The 20,290-nt window shown below is 37.9% G+C and overlaps 2 pseudogenes; one reads left to right on the top strand and one right to left on the bottom strand.

Moving 5' to 3' along the window:
• The window catches only part of LOC114670089 (BEN domain-containing protein 3 pseudogene), a 68,522-nt pseudogene extending 64,143 nt beyond the window's left edge, over positions 1–4,379 (bottom strand).
• A 4,090-nt stretch (positions 4,380–8,469) lies between these two features.
• Positions 8,470–20,290, top strand: LOC114670088 (BEN domain-containing protein 3 pseudogene; annotated as a pseudogene).

Here is a 20,290-nt window from a genome sequence, read left to right on the forward strand (position 1 = left end):
ATGAGCTATATAAAGAGTCTACTCACTTAACTAAGGAGTATATTCATTAATCCCCTACCACTTAATCTCTATAATATGTGACGTTTTCTTCATAGGCCATAAGTGCCAGCAACTGTACAGATACTTTTGTTTAGCCAGTAACTAATCTAGAGCAATTCTATTATTTAGCATAACTTTCACAAGAGAATTTTCAGTTTGTCGTGTAACCATAGTCTTAGAGTAGAATCTGCTTCAGAGCCTATCATGAGGGATGCATTTTTAATCATTGCGTCTTTTATTCCAAACTATGGAAAAAGGACCTAACAAATGATGCCCTTTTAGAAGAGTGAAAGCCTCCCAGCAATGTTCTCCTTAACCCATGATGTGGGTTAAGAGGAGTAAATCAATGTTCTGTTTCTGATTATGAGGCCATGTACGTACCATTAAAGTTTCTCATCTACATTGGGCTTCATTTTTGTCTATTAAGGTATAAGGTTATCCATGTATAAAGCTGGCCGCAAAACCCTTCACAAAAAAAAAGTATACCCCATAAGTGCACACAAGAGAACGCTTTCACTTGTTTTTCATAGAAGCATAAGCAAGGGAAAAATAATCAAAGATAAGAGTCTCATGATAGTAGAGAACTCTTGATCTGAGATCTTGGGAAAATCTGTTCACATCAAGGATGCCATCTCCTTCTGGGGAGAAACCCCACTGGTTAGCTTTTCTTTAAGGGTTCTAATGGGTGTACAGTTCCAAGACTGTAAAGGGAGACTTCTCAGTTGTGAGATTATGAACCCAAGGTTCAAGGTCCTGAAGTTTTGCTGTAGTGTGGATGCCAATGACAGTCTTTCTTTGATGTTCTCAGAAGATCAGTCTTCAGGTTCTAGTTTATGAAGGGGTTGATTGTCTTCAGTGAACCATAAAAACCTTACTTTACCTGGTAAAAAAACACTGTAGTCTAATGATCTACTGTTATAATGATGGCAGCAGCACCCCATCTGGAGCAGCCACTGCCATCACATTGGCTACAGTGGTGAAACATGGCCAGGAGCTGGGGACAAGTGGGAAACATGCCCCTTCTGAGTTGGTGGAGTTGGAGCTTCCTGGGAACACTTGCAGCAGCCCAAGTAGTGGCTGCAGACCTGGGCCTCCCACTCCATGGAGCAGGCAGGAGACCTGTCCTTGAAGGTGCAGCTACAGATGCCCAAGCCACGGCTGCAGAGCCAGGCATCTCTCCACTCTTGGGGGCACAGGAAAAAACCCCAGGCCCTTGCAGACTTGAAGGTATCTTCTGCTCCCATTGCCTGGCTCCTCCCCACTCTCAACACCTGCTCTGATCTTGGAGCATGGTTGTGGGTAGGTCCAGGTGCTGTTACAGTCTGGTGGGTGTGCACATGCTTGGGGCAGTGCTGACACACCAGTACCATGTTGCCTTTGGCCCCTGCCCAGGCTCTGGGCACTGACGAGCATGGAAGGGAAGCCAAGGAGATGCTGAGGGCAGCTTGGCACTGGCCTGCAGGCATCCTTTGGCACAAATAGCCTGGGTGCCATGAATGGCAGCAGGAGGCAGACAGGCTCCTGCACAGAAGGGGGTGGGCCCTTGGTGAGGCCCTACCTTCAGGCCAGGATGGGTGTGAAGGCTAGGGTCTGGCCTGCCAGTCCCATGGACCAAAGTGTAAACCTGTGATGCCTTTTCTGGGGCCGTCCATGGCTTCTCACGGACCAATCAGTGTGCATTTCCTCCTTTCTGTGACCCATAAAAGCCCCAGGCTCAGCCAAAACTGAGCAGACATTGGGATGACCAGCTACAGAGAGCAGCTACCCACTCCAGGGCCACGTCTCTTCTGAGACATGCAGATGTCAGGATGCCCAGCTGCAGAATGGAGGTGCCCACTCCAGGACATCCTCTGAATTATTCTGTTACTCATAGCTCCTCTTTGCTCACCTCCACTTGTCTGTATACCTCATTCTTCCTGGAGGCAGGACAAGAACTTGGGACCTGCCAAATGACAGGGCTAAAAATGCTTTAACACAAAGAAGGGTGAAACACACCCCTTGCTCACCATGTTGTGGATGACAAGAAGAGAGAAGAAAAAAAGAGCTGTGGCTCTCTCTATGGGAACCCAGACCTGGGAGCTCACCAGACTGTTACTGTGTCTATATAGAAAGAAGTAGACATAAGAGACTCCATTTTGTTCTGTATTTGAGATGCTGTTAATCTGTAACCCTACCCCCAACCCTGTCCTTGCAAGAGACATGTGCTGTGGTGACTCAAGGTTTAATGGATTTTGGGCTGTGCAGGGTGTGCTTTGTTAAACAAGTGCCTGATGACAGTATGCTTGTGAAAAGTCATCACCATTCTCTTAATCTGAAGTACCCAGGGACACATACACTGTGGAAGGTCACAGGGACCTCTGCCTAGGGAAGCTAGGTATTGTCCAAAGTTTCTCCCCATGTGGTAGTATGAAATATGGCCTCGTGGGAAGGGAAAGACCTGATCGTCCCCCAGCCCTACACCCGTGAAGGGTCTGTGCTGAGGAGGATTAGCAAAAGAGGAAAGAAGGCTTCTTGGCAGTTGAGATAGGGAAAGACATCTGTCTCCTGCCCATCCCTGGGCAATGGAACCTCTCGGTGTAAAACCCGATTGTATGTTCTATTTACTGAGATAGGAGAAAACTGTCTTAGGACTGGAGGTGGAACGTGCTAGCAGCAATGCTGCTCTTTGTGCACAGAAAATGTTTATGGAGATGTTTGCATATGCACATCAAGCCACAGCACTTTTCCTTAAACTTATTCATGTCACAGAGATCTTTATTCACATGTCTTTCTGCTGACCTTCTCCCTACTATGACCCTATTGTCCTGCCACTTCCCTTTTTCTAAAAGACGGTAAAGATAATTATCAATAAATACTGAGGGAACTCAGAGACCGGGGCTGGCAAGCGGGTCCTCTGTATGCTGAGCGCCGGTCCCCTGGGCCCACTTTTTCTTTCTCTATACTTTGTCTCTGTGTCCCCTTCCTTTTCTCAAGTCTCTCATTCCACCTGACGAGAAACACCCACAGGTCTGGAGGGGGCAGGCCACCCCTTCACTGTGGAAGCTGCTTGTGGTGTCTGGTCCAGCCAAAGCCTTATAGTGAGCTAGCACCCATGCTGGCACCTGGGGCTGCCTGTCCCAGCTGCAGCAGCTTGTGTGTCTACCTGTGTTAAAACATATTGAACAACATGAACTTCCACTCACCAAGCCCGACTTGATCGCCCAGTCTACCAGTAGCAGATGACAACATTGAACCCCTGATATGGTGACATTCTCTGGAGTAATCAGCTGGCTGCCTGGGATGTAGTTGATTAATTTCTGGAAGCGCATTGTGAACAAGCTTGAGAGTTAACTTTGAAAAATATATAACATGATAATACTAATGAAAAGAAAGCTGGATTAATATATTAATTTCCAATAAAAAGACTTCAGAGAAAGAACAATTATAGGGGGATACAAACGGGTATTACATAGTAACAAAAGGTTTAATTTTCCAAGTAAACGTAACAATCCTTAATGTGTTTGCATGTAACAGGCTGTCAAAACACATGAGGTGAAAACAGATAGAATTGCAAGAACAGACAGATACATCCACTATTATAATTGGAGATGTTAACATCTCTCTATCAATAATGAATAGAACCAGCAGGTGGAAAATCAGTAAGGACATAGTTCAACTGAATAGCACCAAAATTAGTGAGTCCCAGCCTCTCTTCCCGGAAGTTGATTCTTGAGCAGGACATCAGGAGTAGAGTGATGTCCAGGCCATATCTAATAACAAATAAATCAGAATCTGGACATGATATGTAGGCATTCATTTCTTTAAAAAAATTGCCCCAGGTGATTCCACTGTGAATCTAATGTTAAGAAGAAATATGTGCAGTCATTTTCTTTGAATTCATTCTGCCTGAGATATCTAGAGTTGTTTTGGTTCTTGACATTGTTTTGTTTAGCAATTCATTCACTCAATTTTGTGAATTAACTTTCAAGAAATGCCTTTTCCTTGTTATAAAATTATATTGTTTTATGTGATTATAATTTTTAAATTGTGATAGAAGTTGCTATCCCAATGTTGGTCAAAGGAAACAACATTTCAGTTGACAGGAGAAATAAATTTCAGAGATCTATTGTACATTATGTAATAGATCTATAGTGACTATAGTTATAGTGACTATGGAAATAGTCACTATAGTCAATAACAGTAGTATATAATTTAAAATAACTTAAAAATTATTAAGAGTAGATTTTAACTATTCTGCTTATATTTTTCTTAGTGACATGTGCATCTTCTGTCATCTTCCATGGGAAATTTGATGCAACCTCACCTGAGGCCATCACTTTTTCCTTGATGCTACGAACCATCCTATCATGTGTTTGTACCATATCAATAGTGAAATGGACAGTGCTCTGATAGGGGTATACTCTTTTATCCCAATCTATATCCCAACACACAATAGCCCAGTATTCTTAGAATCCAGTTGTATTCATACTCTCCTGGATCATTTCTGTTCCTTTGTAATATAGTCCCTTTCTTCCCTTACAGGCTCATACGACATTAACAGACACTTTTCAGAAAGACAGGTAAATCATTTGTTAAAATCTCATTACTGTTAACAGAAACATATATATGCATGTATATGTGTGTACTGTATTTAAAAAGTGGAATTACAGTTTATCTAGAAAAGAAAAAAATACACCTCATCTAAGTGTGGAAATGAATAATCCTGAAATCGCACCATACAATTGTCTCTATCATGTTTCCACAGATAAGTCAAAAATTTTAAAAATCTTATTGTTCATGCAAAAATGCAGAAAACAATACCTCTAATATATGTTTGTATTCTATTGTACTTTCACAGACACTGTTTGATACTTAATACTATGTTTATTAAGAAAATAATAAATCTTTGCAATGGCTTGGAATTAAAATTTCCTGTAAAAATGATTATGTAGATCAAGAAAACTTGCAATTTTCTGGACTCCTGATATTTTAAATAAAAGTAGTTTCCAAAGGTGATTTTTTATTTTAATTTTTAATGTAAATTTTCACAATATAACCATCCCATATAATTTTAGTTTTCAACTATTATTTTTGTGAACTCATTATTTATTAAGAAACAATTACTTTTAAATACTAACTTATAATTCTTATGTTATAATTAAAAATCACAGTTTGTAGAATAAAATATCTGATTTATGACTCCCTAAGTCAACGTTAAATTATTTTATTGCTATATCATGTATTTTGATGGTCATAACTCTAGGTTTATACAGTAATTTCACTCCACTTTCATTTACATACCTAGGAAATTTGCAGTTAATTCCAATTTGAATAACATCTTTATAACTAAATTTATTATGAAGCTCAACATGACAATTTAGTATAGTTAATCTCCATTTCATTTTACTTTTGCACAACTTTTCCAATGAAGTGATCCTCTGAGATTAGGACTAGTTGAAATCGTAGGGCAAATATATAAATTACTTAGAAGGAAGACTTTAAGATGCTTTAACTTATGCATTGATTTTGAACACAGAAATGAGAGGAAAGCTTGGATAATTTTATAATGAAACGCTAAGCATGTTTTTCCCTCAAGAGGAAAAAGTTTCAAACTGAATATTACTCAAAGATTAACCATTTAACTGTATAGCATGGGACATTTTGGGCATGGCAAATTCTAACAGAGGAGACTGCTAGAAGTTCTCAGCCACACAGAAATTTGACTGCTTAATTTTGAAAGCTGCAGAGCTGTAAATTTTTTTATCTTGTTTTTACATGTAACTCAGAAACTACTCTGAAAAACTCTCTTAATACTCTTTATGGCCAGGCACAGTGGCTCACGCCTGTAATCCAAGCAGTTTGGGAGGCCGAGGTGGGTGGATCACCTGAGGTCTGGAGTTCGAGACCAACCTGGCCAACAAGGTGAAACCCCACCTCTATTAAAAATACAAAAATTAGCTGGGCGTGGTGGCACACGCCTGTAATCACAGCTACTCGGGAGGTTGAGTCAGGAGAATTGCTTGAACCCGGAAGATGGAGGTCACAATGAGCCAGTATCACACCATTGCACTCCAGCCTGGGCAACAAGAGCGAAACTCCATCTCAAAAAAAAAAAAAAAAAAAAAAAAACAGAAAACAAATAGTTTTTACTTTATTTATCCCAAAATATGTCAAAAATGACATAATGGTACACTTGCTTTTTTCTGTAGTCAAAACCATTTTGTAAATAAACTTGAAGTATACAGTGTAGAATCCAAGGGCAGAAAATAAAGGCTAAACATAGAACTAAGAACCTGTCCAACATCAAGGCAGCGCCTTTTTATCAATTTCTCTCACTCCAGGGCAACATTTGTTTCCTTATTCTTGTACTCTTTGTATCTCCATTGCTTGCCTGTGGGTCAGTAATATTATTCTTTATAACATTATGGAGGCCAAATGGCTTTGCTCATTCAGTATGCATCATTATTATATTCTTCATCTCAATTAGAATTCTTAAGTGAAAGAGGCTTATTGATTTCCAACCAATAAATGGATAACTTCCACCTAAATCAAGCGTTCATTCATTGTCCAATCCACTGGACCAGATGGGCTTGCATCATACATGGAAGCAAGAGTCCTAACGTGCTGAAAGGGTGGGCTCTCACAGATGTTCTTGAGTGGGCAGGTTTCCTTACAAAACATAGTATAGCAAGATTGTGGCATTCAGACAGCTGTTCAATCTTTAAAGGAACTGTGGAAGTAAACCAGGGTGCCATGGATTATCAAATATTGTGGATTGGTCGGGCGCGGCGGCTCACCCCTGTAATCCCAGCACTTTGGGAGGCCAAAGCGGGCGGATCACGAGGTCAGGAGATCCAGACCATCCTGGCTAACACAGTGAAACCCCGTCTATACTAAAAAAATTAAATTAAATAAATACAAAAAATACAAAAAATTAGCCGGGCGTGGCGGCGGGCGCCTGTAGTCCCAGCTACTAGGGAGGCTGAGGCAGGAGAATGGCGTGAACCCGGGAGGCGGAGCTTGCAGTGAGCTCAGATCGCGCCACTGCACTCAAGCCTGGGCGGCAGAACAAGACCCCATCTAAAAAAAAAATATATATATATATATATATATATATAGTGATCAGGTGAGCTCTAGGTTTCTCAATGGCACTTAAGGTAATTACCCTGCACTTTCATCTATTTTATAATATTGCCTTTATTTTTTTCCATGAAAGAATTAGGTTTGGAAAAACAAGAAAAACAAGCTTAAAATTATTTCTCTAGTGAATTGGTTGTGTTTATAAATCTTTAGCTTAGCTTGAGTCCCCCCCTTTGTGAAATGTATAAATCCTTTTGATACATTAACAAACACTTGGAAAATGACTTATTAAGTTGAATTCTCTAATATAAGTGTTATAAGTGAAGGCTTAATTATTCAGCATTACTGAATTCAATATACCTGCCTTTTCAGTTTGCCTAGGGTGACAAATACATTTCCCATTACAGCTTGCCAATGTAACACAGCCTTATTTCATTTTTATTGTAAATAAAATCATACTCTAATATGTTTTACCTGAATACAGCAAAGTGTATATTCAACTACTTCCCAATAGGGAAAATTTTTGAGAAGCTATTTCTTTTAGCCCACAGCTTTATTTTCCTTTTATATAACAGAAAAATACGTTGTGTGAAATAAAACCTTCTTATACAGGTAATGAGACCCCATTGAATTTTAATGTAAGACAATTGAAGACCCATTTTTAAATAAGCCATTGGGAAGAATTAATATAATTAAGAATTGAAAAAACTAAAGATATAAAAACAACCTAGGAATATTTCTATTTCTTCCTCATTTTCTTGAGTTTTAAAAGATGTGGAAACATTTTGACAGCTATAGAAAATGACCTAGGGACAAATATACTCTCTATTCCTGACATAAAATGATATGCTTATTGTATTTCTCATAAAACTCAGCATAAAACTATATAACTAATAGTTACCTAAAAGGAGTTCCTAAAATAAATATATACGTTATTAATACGTGACATGACTGAGTTACTTGTGAAAAACTAAAAATTATTCAATACATTTTAACATAGGATTTAGTGAGTATCAATATGGTATCCATTTCTTGATTCTGTTCTTCATGGTGCACTTGAATATGTATGTTAATACTTTTGAATAAGTGCATTATGCTATGAAATGTTTTAATGAGAAAAATGAATCTATGTAAGGCAGCTTCATTTATATTTTGTTCCTGTCATGTTACATTGCTGAAATTTTCTATTATACTAGACATGACTAATTTTTAAATATGTAATTGTATATAAAGTTCTCAATGTTAATGTCTGGAGGACACAGAATAAAAATAGAAGAAAAGTTAAAAAGTTAAATGTAAACTATATTTTGCATATGAATAAGAATATTATAAATACCATATTTATATACTATGTTTGTATATCTTTACACTATGCCAGAAGGTATATGTGGCAGATGTAGAATAATATCTCTGCATAAACATAAAATCAAGATACATAATACTTTAAAATGTTTTCCATTGAAGTGTAATTGACATAAACTGAACATATCCAGTGTATTTTTAAAGTTTTGGCATATTGGTACAGAAGAAAACACCATGGCAATCAAGATCATGAACATATTCACTTCCCCAAAGTTACTCTGTGTCTTTAGTAATGGCTTCTTCCCCTCTTCCCTACTCAATCTCCATGCAACTACTAATCTATTTCTGATACTACAGAATGGTTTACACTGGTAGAATTTTATGTAAATGGACTCACACAAAATCTATTCTTTTTTGTCTGTCTTTTGCACTCAACATAACTACTCTGACTTTTGCCTGTGCTGATACTGGTAACAACACTTCTTTCTTTTTTTAATTAATAGATTTTATTTTTAGAACAATTTTAGGTTTATAGTAAAAACTAACAAAGCAGAGAGAATTTCCATACACTTTCTTCTACCCTCCATATTCTTTATGATTAATATCTTGCATTAGTGTGGTACATTTGTTATAACTGATGCATCAACATTGACATATTATTATAAATGAAAGTCCATACATTAGTTTTATATTAGGGTTCACTCTTGTCATTATACATTTCATGCGTCTGGACAAATGTCAGGTATCCACTACTACAATATTATAAGAATAATTTTACTTTCTTAAACATTTCTGTGCCTGAGTTATTCATCCCTTCCCTTGGAGACTCCTGGAAATTCTCATCTTTTTACAGTTTTTCCCTTTTTAAGAATGTTATATCATTGGAATTATACACTATACAGCCTCTTCAGATTAGTTTCTTTCACTAAGTTATATGCATTCTAGGCTCTTACATGTTTTGTATGGCTTGATAGCTTATTTTTTATCACTGAATATCCCATTTTATAGATATGCCAGTTTATTGAACCATTACTCACCTGTTGCGGGCAACTGGTAGCTACCAAATTTTGTTATGAGAGAAGTTTTAGTAGTATGAAGTAAGAGGAAATAAATACGGGGGATTTTCTAGTCTTCTCTATTACATATAAATTGCAAGATTTGGCTACTTGACACATGACTCCAAAGGAGTCATGTGACATTTTTGTGTAGAAATTGTTTTGACTCATTTGGATAGGAGTGAAGTTACTGGTCCATGTGGTAAGACTACATTTAACTTTGTAAGAAACTGCAAAGCTATCTTCTAACGTGGCTGTGCCATTTTGCATTCACATAAGCAATAAATGAGAGTTTCCCTTGCTCTTTATCTTCAACACAATTTAGTGTTGTCAGTGTTTTGGATTTTAGCCATTTTAGTAGGCATGCGGTGGTATCTCGTTCGAATGAGCAATTCTTTAATAAAATATGATGTTGAGCGTATTTCATTTGCTTATTTGCCATCAATATATTTTCCTCGGTCAAATGTCTGTTCACATCTCCTGCCCATTTTTTAACTGGATTAGTCATCTTTATTTTTTTCTTTTTGAGTTTTAAGAGTTCTGTGGAGTGCTCATACCAGTTCTTTACTGGATACATGTTTTGTAAATATTGTCTCCCAGTCTTGGCTTGTTTTTTTCAATATTAACTATGTCTTTCTTACAGCAAAAGTTTTAATTTTTATGAAATTCAGCCTATAACATTCTTCTGTAGCCTCACAGTTTTATATTTAAATCTATTATCCATTCTTGTATATTGTGTAAACACAGTGTCTAGATTCTTTTTTTTGGATGTGGATGTTCAATTGTTCCATCACTGTTTGTTGAAAGTCTGGTTTTGCGCGCGCGCGCGTGTGTGTGTGTGTGTGTGTGTGAAGTTGTATCTCGTGTTATGAGTACACCGTGTTTGGTTTATTTATTCACCCACTGATAAACTTGGGGTTGTCTACAGTTTAGTGTTATTATAAATAAGTTTGCCGTGGACACTTGTAAACACATTCTTGTATGTATATGTGCCATAATGTTTTCTGCTTAAAGAGCAAGTGGAATAAGTAGGTAAAATGGTGGGTGTCTATTTAACTTTGTAAGAAACAGTGCATTTTTTTTTCCCAGAATGCCTGTATCATTTTACTTTCCTACCATCAGTAGTTGCGAGTTACGGTTGTTCTAAATCATCACCAGCACACAAGATGAGTATTTTTAATTGTACTTACTCTAGTAGGTGTGGAATGGCATCTCATTTAATTTGTATTTCTCCAATGGCTAAAGATATTGAACATCTTTTGATGTGATTACCTGCGGTCTCTGAATTTCCTCTGGCAAAGTATGTGTTCAAATATATTCTTTTCCTTATTTTTTATTATTGGTCTGCAATTTTCCTTATAATTGAGTTTACATATTCTAGATACACATTCTTTATCAGATATAATTGGTAAATGTATATTCCTAGTTTGAGGCATATAGGGTAGAAATATAGAATTTTTTGTTTTTATGAAGTCATATTTATTGTTGTTATAATTGTTTTTTCTGTTTGTTCTCTAGGTTGTTCTTTTGGGCCACATCGAAGCAATCTTTGTCTAGCCAAAAGCCACAAATAATTTCTCATTTTTTGGCTTCTGGAAGATGTACAGTTAAATTTTATATTTACGACTGTTATCGAATTTGATTAAATTGCTCTCTACAATATGATATTTGAATTGATGAAAAATTAGTAAATATTAATATTGTTTAAAGTAGCCAAATCTTGCAATTTATATGTAATAGAGAAGACTAGAAAATTCCCCATATTTATTTCCTCTTACTTCATACTATTAAAATTTGTATTTAGACATTTGGTTTCTCAGATAAACATTACATTCCCCAGTATATGGTTCTATCTGGCTTGGTGACAACATGATGAACATTTAAGAAGTGAGCAGAACTAATACATACACATTCTTTTTAATGTCTTTAACTGAATGGGATATTGGCCCATTTTTTCTTCCAGTTTATTGATACACTGAATATTGACATGTTATTTTCCAATATTGAGACAATCAATGACACGACTTTAAGAGTAACGATGTAAAAATTATAGATGTTGTCTGAGTTTATCAACAATCCCCTGGATTAGAGCCCCCTACCAGTCCTAGGTCATCTAATATACAGACACTGTGTTCAGTAGAAATATATATATATATTTTTATTATGCTTTTAAGTTCTAGGGTACATGTGCACAACATGCAGATTTGTTACGTAGGTATACATGTGCCGACTTGGTTTGCTGCACCCATTAACTCGTCATTTACATTAGGTATTTCTCCTAATGCTATCCTTCCCCTCTTCCCCAACCCCATGACAGGCCCTGGTGTGTGATGTTCCCCACCCTGTGTCCAAATGTTTTCATTATTCAGTTCCCACCTATGGGAATACATTTTTAAATCGTCTTTTAAAGGTTTTATTACATTCTGATAGAACATTCTCAGAAAGAATAAATAATTTAATACAAGAAGTGGGCCCCTTCATGTAACAAAACAAACCACCACTACAGCAACAACGAAAAACACTAATGAATGTGGTTTTAGCTTTGCAACAGCATGACAGACTAGCAAGTTAATGACATTTGTTATGCCACAGAAAATATTTGTTGAATTGTCACTCTAATGACTTTATAAAAATCAACTCAATATCAACACTAGAAAAGATGATGAAAAAATACTTCAGTACATTCACGTGTTGGCTTGTTAACATTTTTAAGAGTCCATAAGAGAAAAATGCATCCAATGTTGACAAAAATATTTTTCGAGTATCTCGTAGGTATGTACAACTAACTACTATGTGAACAAAAGTCACTTTATAATTATATAATTTCTGACACTTAAAAAAGTTTATTGTGCAAAAGAAGATATATATTCTAATACTAAATCTGCATATAAAATAATTGACTTATTTAAATAATTTAAGATGTTCTTTTATATATTTATATTAAAAACATTGCAGAGAATAAAAAAGGCATTATGCAGGCTACTTATGGTTTTTGATGTTTGGATCTACAATACATGTGTCAAAGATTGTGGAAATAAATCAAACAATATATTCAATTGGACTTAACTGCATTATTAAATGCTAAGTGTTGTATACCATCTGTTTGCACATAACACTTTTAAATTTAGGTAAAATTATTATCATACAGTTATATGAATTTATTTTATTCCATGTTATTATTTATGTATTGTTCGGAACATTTGCTTAAAAATCATACTTGGACATAGTAAGTATCAGATACTTTACATCCTTGGAATCAGTTATTTTATAACAGTATATACTGAACATCATTACTCCTTTTCAAACATAAATAATGCAATACAAATTGGACAAACCTTCAGGGAAGATCTGGGATCAAAAAGGAGGTGTTGAAACATCACATGTACTCCATAATTCTATACAAATATTTTGTACCCATAATATTTAAAATACAAAAAATTAAAAGGTACATTTTCCTCAAAGTGCATGCTTCTTTTGCTATGCAAAACTGCAGGATGTGGAAAGAAGTGTATTAAAACACTGAATCATTTTATGTGGAGGATAAAAGGGATGGTACCAAATGTACCGCTTCATGTAGTGCACTGATACATTCAATACGAACGATGTATTAACTTCAAGATAACATGAGAAAGTTAAATTATCTAACTTATTTCAAACTAAGGGAGATTATGTTCTCATTATTAGAAGCCAGAATTCTGCTTATCCATTTCTATTATTAGAAAAAACATAATTTGTATTTTTGTCTTAAAAATAGACACCTTGATATAATTCTCTATAAATGTAGCATGATAGTCTGTTTACAGAGTTTATATCATTCCAAGACTGCATTTCTAACGTGAGAAAATATTAAAGGATATAAACTCACTCCTCTCTACAAAATTCCATATTTTTTATGCAATGGCTTTAAAATGTATGGAAGGGGAGCATGGAAGCAATCCATACCTGGAAAGCATTCTATCCATGCCTTTGAAAACGTTATCTAGTACTAGGTTCTCATCAGTCCCTGGCTATGTAATGTGTATAGCTTAAGATTTTTAAGAAAGAAGGATAAAGTGCTCAATATAAATTATTTCAAGCACTTTTATTCGAATATTGAGTCATATATTTGCTTTCTGTAAGTCATCTTATCTATAAAATAATTGTTGAGAAAGGCAAATAGAATATGTGGAGGAATTAAAAATTCAATTGTAGGGTGGTAAATGAAAACCAAAGTTTTCATTCACCACATTAAATGTAAATGGGTATTACACTCAATTTAAGCAGCAAAGTTGCTTGTTTTTTTTTGTTTTGAGACAGAGTCTCACACTGTCTCCTGGGCTGGAGTGCAATGGCACGATCTCGCTTCACTGCAACCCCCGCCTGCCAGGTCCAAATGATTCTCCTGCCTCAGCCTCCTGTGTAGCTTCTTAAGATGTGAAGATTTTTAAATTAAGATGATTCTTGGGATGAACCATCTTGTGTTGGTTAAAGATTTTTATTTACATATTTTTTATAATTTTTTAACTTATTTTCAGGTCAATGGCACACGTGTAGGTTATATAAGTAAACTAGTGTCACAGGGTTTTGTTGTGCAGATTATTTCACCATTCAGTACCCATTAATTAAGCCTAGTATCCATTCATTGCTTTTCCTGATCTTCTACTTCCTCCCGCCCTCTACCCTGCCAGAGGCCCCAGGATCTGTTTCCCTCTATGTGTTCATGTGTTCTCATAATTTAGCTCCCACTTGTAAATGAGAATATGAAGTATTTGGTTTTCTGTTCCTGCATTAGTGTGCTAAGGATGAAGGCCTCCATCCAGCTCCATCTATGTTCCTGCAAAGGACTTGATCTCACTCTTTTTTATGGCTGCCTACTATTCCATGGTATATATGAACCACAAAATAAAGATTGTTCTTAACTTTTAAATTAAGATTTTTAAATTAAGATGAATCTTGATTTTTAAATTAGGATGGTTTTAAGATAGTTTTATAGATGGATTAGACAGATAAATAATGTATCTAGATAGGTAGAGATATCTAGTGATAGCTATCTCTATCTAGATATAGATAGTTGGTTTTCTATATAGACCTATCTATCTATATATATATCTATATACGTCTACACACATCTCTATACACATATAGATATATATTTATATCTACATCTGTATTTCTACATGTATATAGGTATGTATATATCTACATGTATATATGTATATAGATATATACATAGATATCTGTATATATGCATATACATGCATATCTTTATCTGTCTACATGTATACAGATATTATATACACAAATAGATATACATATCAGTATGTAGATATATATGTAGATGTACAGAGATATCTGCATATATACATTTGTATATAGATATAGATATAAAGATATAAATATAAATATATCCATATATGTATATAGATATATATAGCTATACCTGTAGAAGATATCTACTATCTTCTATCTGTATATCTTCTACTATCTATAGAACCATCTTAATTTAAAAATCTTTCATATATGTATATAAAAGGTAATCAAACACAAGCCAAGTGAAAATTTGTTTAGCTATTTTAATATCAGACAAAAGAGATTTTAAGGCAGAAATTATTACCTGAAAGGAAGATGTATCCATTATCCATATAAAAGAATCAATTATTGAGGAGGTTGTCAAACTTGTGTATGTATTTTCATTCACACACAGTTAACACACAATTTTTATAGCACTAAAAGGAGCAATAGCCACATCTTCAATCATAAAGACTTTAATATACCTTTTTTGATAACTGATAGCAAAAAGGATACAAAATATCAATAACACAGAAATTTAAAGCAGTAGGATTAAATATTTTGACATAAAAACTGCACCCAAAAATAGCAAAACGTACAATTTATTATAATATATTTGGAACATGCTTCAAAATTTACCACAGCTATCTATAGATATCTCTGTCTATCTAGGTAGACAGATGGTAGATAGGTAGATAGATGATAGATAGATAGACAGATAGATATAGATAGATACATAGATAAAGATAGACAGATACAGGCTGAGGTTAGGCCCAAAACAAGAATCAATAAATACCAAAAATTTGAAATCCTTGATAGTGTTTTTCATACAACAATGTTATTAAGCTGGAAATCTGTAGCAAGACTTTGGAAGTGAACAAATGTTTGGAAATTAAACATCATATTTCTAAGTTATTCATGAATCAAAAAAGTAATTACAGTGAACATTAAAATATATTTTGAATTTAATAAAAATGAAAGTAAAAATACTGCTTGTTAAAAGTTGGGAGGCTTAGGCAAATCTCAGCTTGGAGATAAATGTATATGGTTACATAAATATGTTTAAAAATTAAAGCTTGAAAATTAATAATCTAATCATCAATCTCAAAAATTTCAAATGTGATGTCAAATTAAATCCAAAGAATTAGAAAAGAGAAGATACACAAGAAGCAGGAGAAAAGGAAATAATCATAAAATAAATGAAATCAGCAAAAGCCAAAGTTACTTTGAAAAGATTGATAAAAATATACCATGACTATGCATGAAATTTAAAAAAGAGTATCTGCAAATTCTAAATATCATGAATAACAAGGAAATCATTATAGATTCTATAGTCATGAAAGAGAAAGAGAATGTAATAAGTAATTTTATCAAAAATTTTGAAATAATTTGATGAAATAGATACATTTCTAGAAAATCGTTAATAGTGACACAAGAATAAATAGCAAATCTAAGTAGCTCTAAAAATGAAATTATAATTAAAGCTTTCCAAATGTAGTGAGTCTAAATCAAATAAAATATTAAAAATCTGAAATGTTTCTAGGAAGAAACATTGAATTCCTAATATAAAATATAATATATCATATGCAATCCCTTTACTGAAAATTGTGAAATTTTATTGAGAGAAATTAAAGACATTCAACAGAAATAAAGATGTACCATGTTCCTACGTAATTCCTGGTATTAGAAGAAAGATTCAGTATTTTAAATAAATCTATATTTGTAATACACTGAAAATCACAATACTGTGATTAGTAATAGCATATGTCTGCATTATATTTGGTGGCAACTGAAAAACTGACTATCAAATGCAAATTAAAATGCCGTGTATAGATAACTTTGAAGAAAAAATATAATGTGAAGACTTCCACTATTTAAGTTTTTATGAATGTATATCAATTATGACATTATGGAAAAGGTACAAGTATAGATATTTCAATGAAACAGAATAGAGAGCTCATAAAGAGAACCACACAATATATTTAGCTGATTTGTGAAAAAATAGTGCTTCAGTACAGTGAGGAAAAGATTCATTTCAATAAATTGTGCTGTCTTTCATACATCCATACAGAGAAAAATGATTATTAACATCCAACCTCACAACAGACACAAAAATTATTTCATATAGAAGCCAATGTGTAACATGAAACAGTACAGCTTTTAAAAAGTAATATAGAGGACACTTCCATGACCTTAAGATTTTTTTTAAAAAGACTCAAAAACTAACCACTGAAGGCTAATAAATAAGATAAAGATAAATAGGTTAATAAATAGTAATAAAGTAACATAAAAAATAAGGATTTGTAATCATAAAATAACTCACTAAGAGTGAAAAGGCAAGCAACGGAATGGGAAATGAAATTTGCTAACATAAATACAGTAAGAACTCTTGATCAAAAGATACTTTTTAAACTCTACAAATGAATTTTTTGGAAAAATAAAATATGGCCAGGTACGGTGGCTCACGCCATTAATCCCAGCACTTTGGAAGGCCAAAGTGGGAGGACCACCTGAGTCCGAGAATTTGAGACTTGTCCGGGCAACACAGTGAGAGACCTCTGCCTCTACCAAAAAAATTTAAACATTTAGCCAGGCATGGTGGCTCTGGCCTGTAGTCCCAGCTACTCCTGAGTAGCCAGGCTATTTTAAGTCTGAGAGGTCAAGGATGCAGTGAGCTCTGATCAACCACTGCACTCCAGCCTGGGTGACACAGTCAGAACCATCTCCAGAAAAAATTGATGTAGAAGAACTTCTAAGAAGTGTGAGTGGACACAGAGGCCAAAGATGCTGCTCTAGGCTGCTCTGTAAATTCCAGGACTTCTGAGAAGCACCCTCTGGACAGTGTCTTCACTGCCCTCCAGGACTCGGCCGGTCAGCAGTGGCCCACCAGACTCCATCCCCAGCGTGGAGAGGAGGCAGCTGATCCCAGAGGCGCTGCTAGCAGCCATGTGGAACCCGAGAATAGCTCGCCCTGCCGAGGCAATGGAGAGCAGGCCAGCAAGGCAGGAGCTCGGGCTCTGTGTGGCCAGGCAAGGAGGAGCGCTACAACCATGCCACCACCCCTTACTACAAGAAGCCTCTGCATGGCATCTCACACAGGTCATGGAGAAGAAGCCTTCCTCAGGGGACCTGCTAAACACTTATGAGCTCTTCCAGAAGGCAAATGCCAGCAACGGCCCCTTGCTGCTTAGGCTCTTGAATGAGCCACAGAAGTGGGATGGTGGCAGCACTGGGGCGGCCACCAACAGTGACCCTAACATCTACTTCCTGATCCAGAAGATGTTATACATGCTCAACACCCTCACGTCCAACAGGTCCCAGCTGCACAGCAAAGTGGACCTGCTCTCCCTGAAGGTGAACCCCACTGAGATGGTGGCCAAATTCCAGCCGACCCCCACCACCCCAGAGCAGCTCACAGGCCACGCAGCTCAAGCAGATCATGGACCAGAGCCTGTCAGGCGGGGTCCTGGCCTGCAGCCCGCTGGTGCAGCTCTTCCCCAGGCTCTTCAGCCACAGTCAACTTCTCCTGAGGCTGCAGTGTCTGCAGCTTTGAGGCCAAGTGTAAGCTGGAGTCATTGCACCTGCAGCTCATCCACAACTACATGGAGGACTACTACCCCTCGGTGAAGGACATGGCTGTGTGACAGGCCGAGTGCCTGCCCCAGCTGAATAACTTCTTCAGCCGCTTCCAGGCCCAGCGGGAGATGGAGAAAAGCCAGCCTGGTGGACAGGCTGCCAGCTTCTTTGACGCTGAGCAGTGGACCTCAGAGATGAGGAGGACGGCCTGTCTCTGGACCGGAGCAGCAGCATCGCCTCAGACCATGTGGTGGGCATGTAGGACCCCACTGAGTTCCTGGATGAAGCCTCTTCACCCGGCGAGTTTGCTGTCTTCCTCCTTCACTGGCTCTTCTCTGAGCTCTTCGACCATCGCAAGCTGGGCGAGCAGGACAGCTGCTACGGGGACAGCGGTAAGCAGGAGCTGGACCCGCAGAGGCTGCAGATCATCTGCAACAACACAGAGGTCTACTTCCTCCACATGCAGGAGGAGGAGGCCTGGCTGCAAGAGTGCACCCAGCGCATCAACGACAAGCTCCAGGGCCTGAGGCTGGACGCAGGCAGCGAAGGCAAGCCCCCCACGTGTCGACTGCTATGACTCCTCCAGCCTGCCCAATGACATCTCAGTAATCAGGGTGGAGGATAGCTTCCAGGGCCAGCGGTGCCGATCCAAGAAGATCTGGCTGGTACCTATCGACTTGGACAAATTGGAGATCCTCCAGCCCAACTTGGAGGTGCCCGGCACCGACTGCCTGCTCAGCAAGGAGCATCTTCGCAGTATCTACCAGAGCAGCCTGTCCATTGGCAACTTCGCCTCTCACCTGCTGGTGTCCCTGCTCCCCAAGCTCTTCACCCATGAGAACCTGCACAAGCAGTACAGCTGCTGCGGCTCCCTGGGCAAGAGCAGCTGAACCCGTCCTGCATAAAGCTCATTTGCCACTACGTGCACCTGCTCTACCTCTGCACCAAAAATGACCACGTCTGGACCCTGGAGTTCATGGACAACCCGTGCCAGGACACGAGCAGAGGCCCTCCTACCAGCAGCAGTGCAAGGTCCACGTGCTGGCCCCGAGTGCAGAGACATGAGGAGCTATGCAATCAACCCCGAGAGGTTCGGGGAAGAGTTTGAGGGTCCCCTGCTGCCCCCAAGAGGAGCAGCAAGGACTTTTTCAAGACTCCCTTGGATGAGGTGGTGGTCCCTTGCCCAGCTTCCGGTACCCTCTCCCTACCTCCCTACCTGCTGTCCGACAAGGAGCTGCGTGAGATCATGCAGCACAGCCACTCCCTGGGCAACTTTGCCGCAGGGCTCCTCCACCACAGAGAACCTCCGGCTGCAGTACAACCATTTCCGGGCTTGCAACAAGAAGCAGCTGGACCCTATGCAGCTGCCGCTCATCTGCCACAACGGGGAAGCTGTCTGCCCCGTGGAGGAGATGGGGCATTGCAAATGTATCCCCAGCATCGACGAGCGGTGCCGCTGCCCTAACAGGAAAAAATGCCACATCCTCAAGAAAGTGGAGAAGTGAAGGCCCGTGGCCTGCCCAGAGACTCGGGGTCACCAGAGACTGAGCAATGCTCGGGAGCATGCCTATGGCATCCACAGACAGGCACGTTATGTCCGTGGGGTGTGGCTGACTGCACTTACACACGCGAACACCCAACCACAAGAAAGGAGCCTTGAGTTTGGTCTCTTGTCCTTACGACTTCTGTCCTGTGTTCCTGGCGGCGCAGCCTGAGTGTGGGAAGCACAGGCTGTGAGAGCCGGGACTAGTGTGTAGGGGTCCTCTCTCCCTGGTCGTGTCCTCCCCAGCCCCTCACAACTTCAAATGCAAACTCAGCAGCTCTCTTGCTCCTCTTCCCGTATTTTACAGCTTCAATTTTTATCCATTTTTTTTTTTTAATGAAAAAGAAAACCTTAAAAAAAATCACTGGGCTCTTTGGGGGCCATTTTACGTAGAAAAAAATCTTTTTAAAAGCGCCGTCTTCAGGCCAAGTGTGGTGGCTCATGCCTG

Source organism: Macaca mulatta, chromosome 9 (assembly GCF_049350105.2).
Source record: "Macaca mulatta isolate MMU2019108-1 chromosome 9, T2T-MMU8v2.0, whole genome shotgun sequence".
NCBI classification, from domain to species: domain Eukaryota; kingdom Metazoa; phylum Chordata; class Mammalia; order Primates; family Cercopithecidae; genus Macaca; species Macaca mulatta.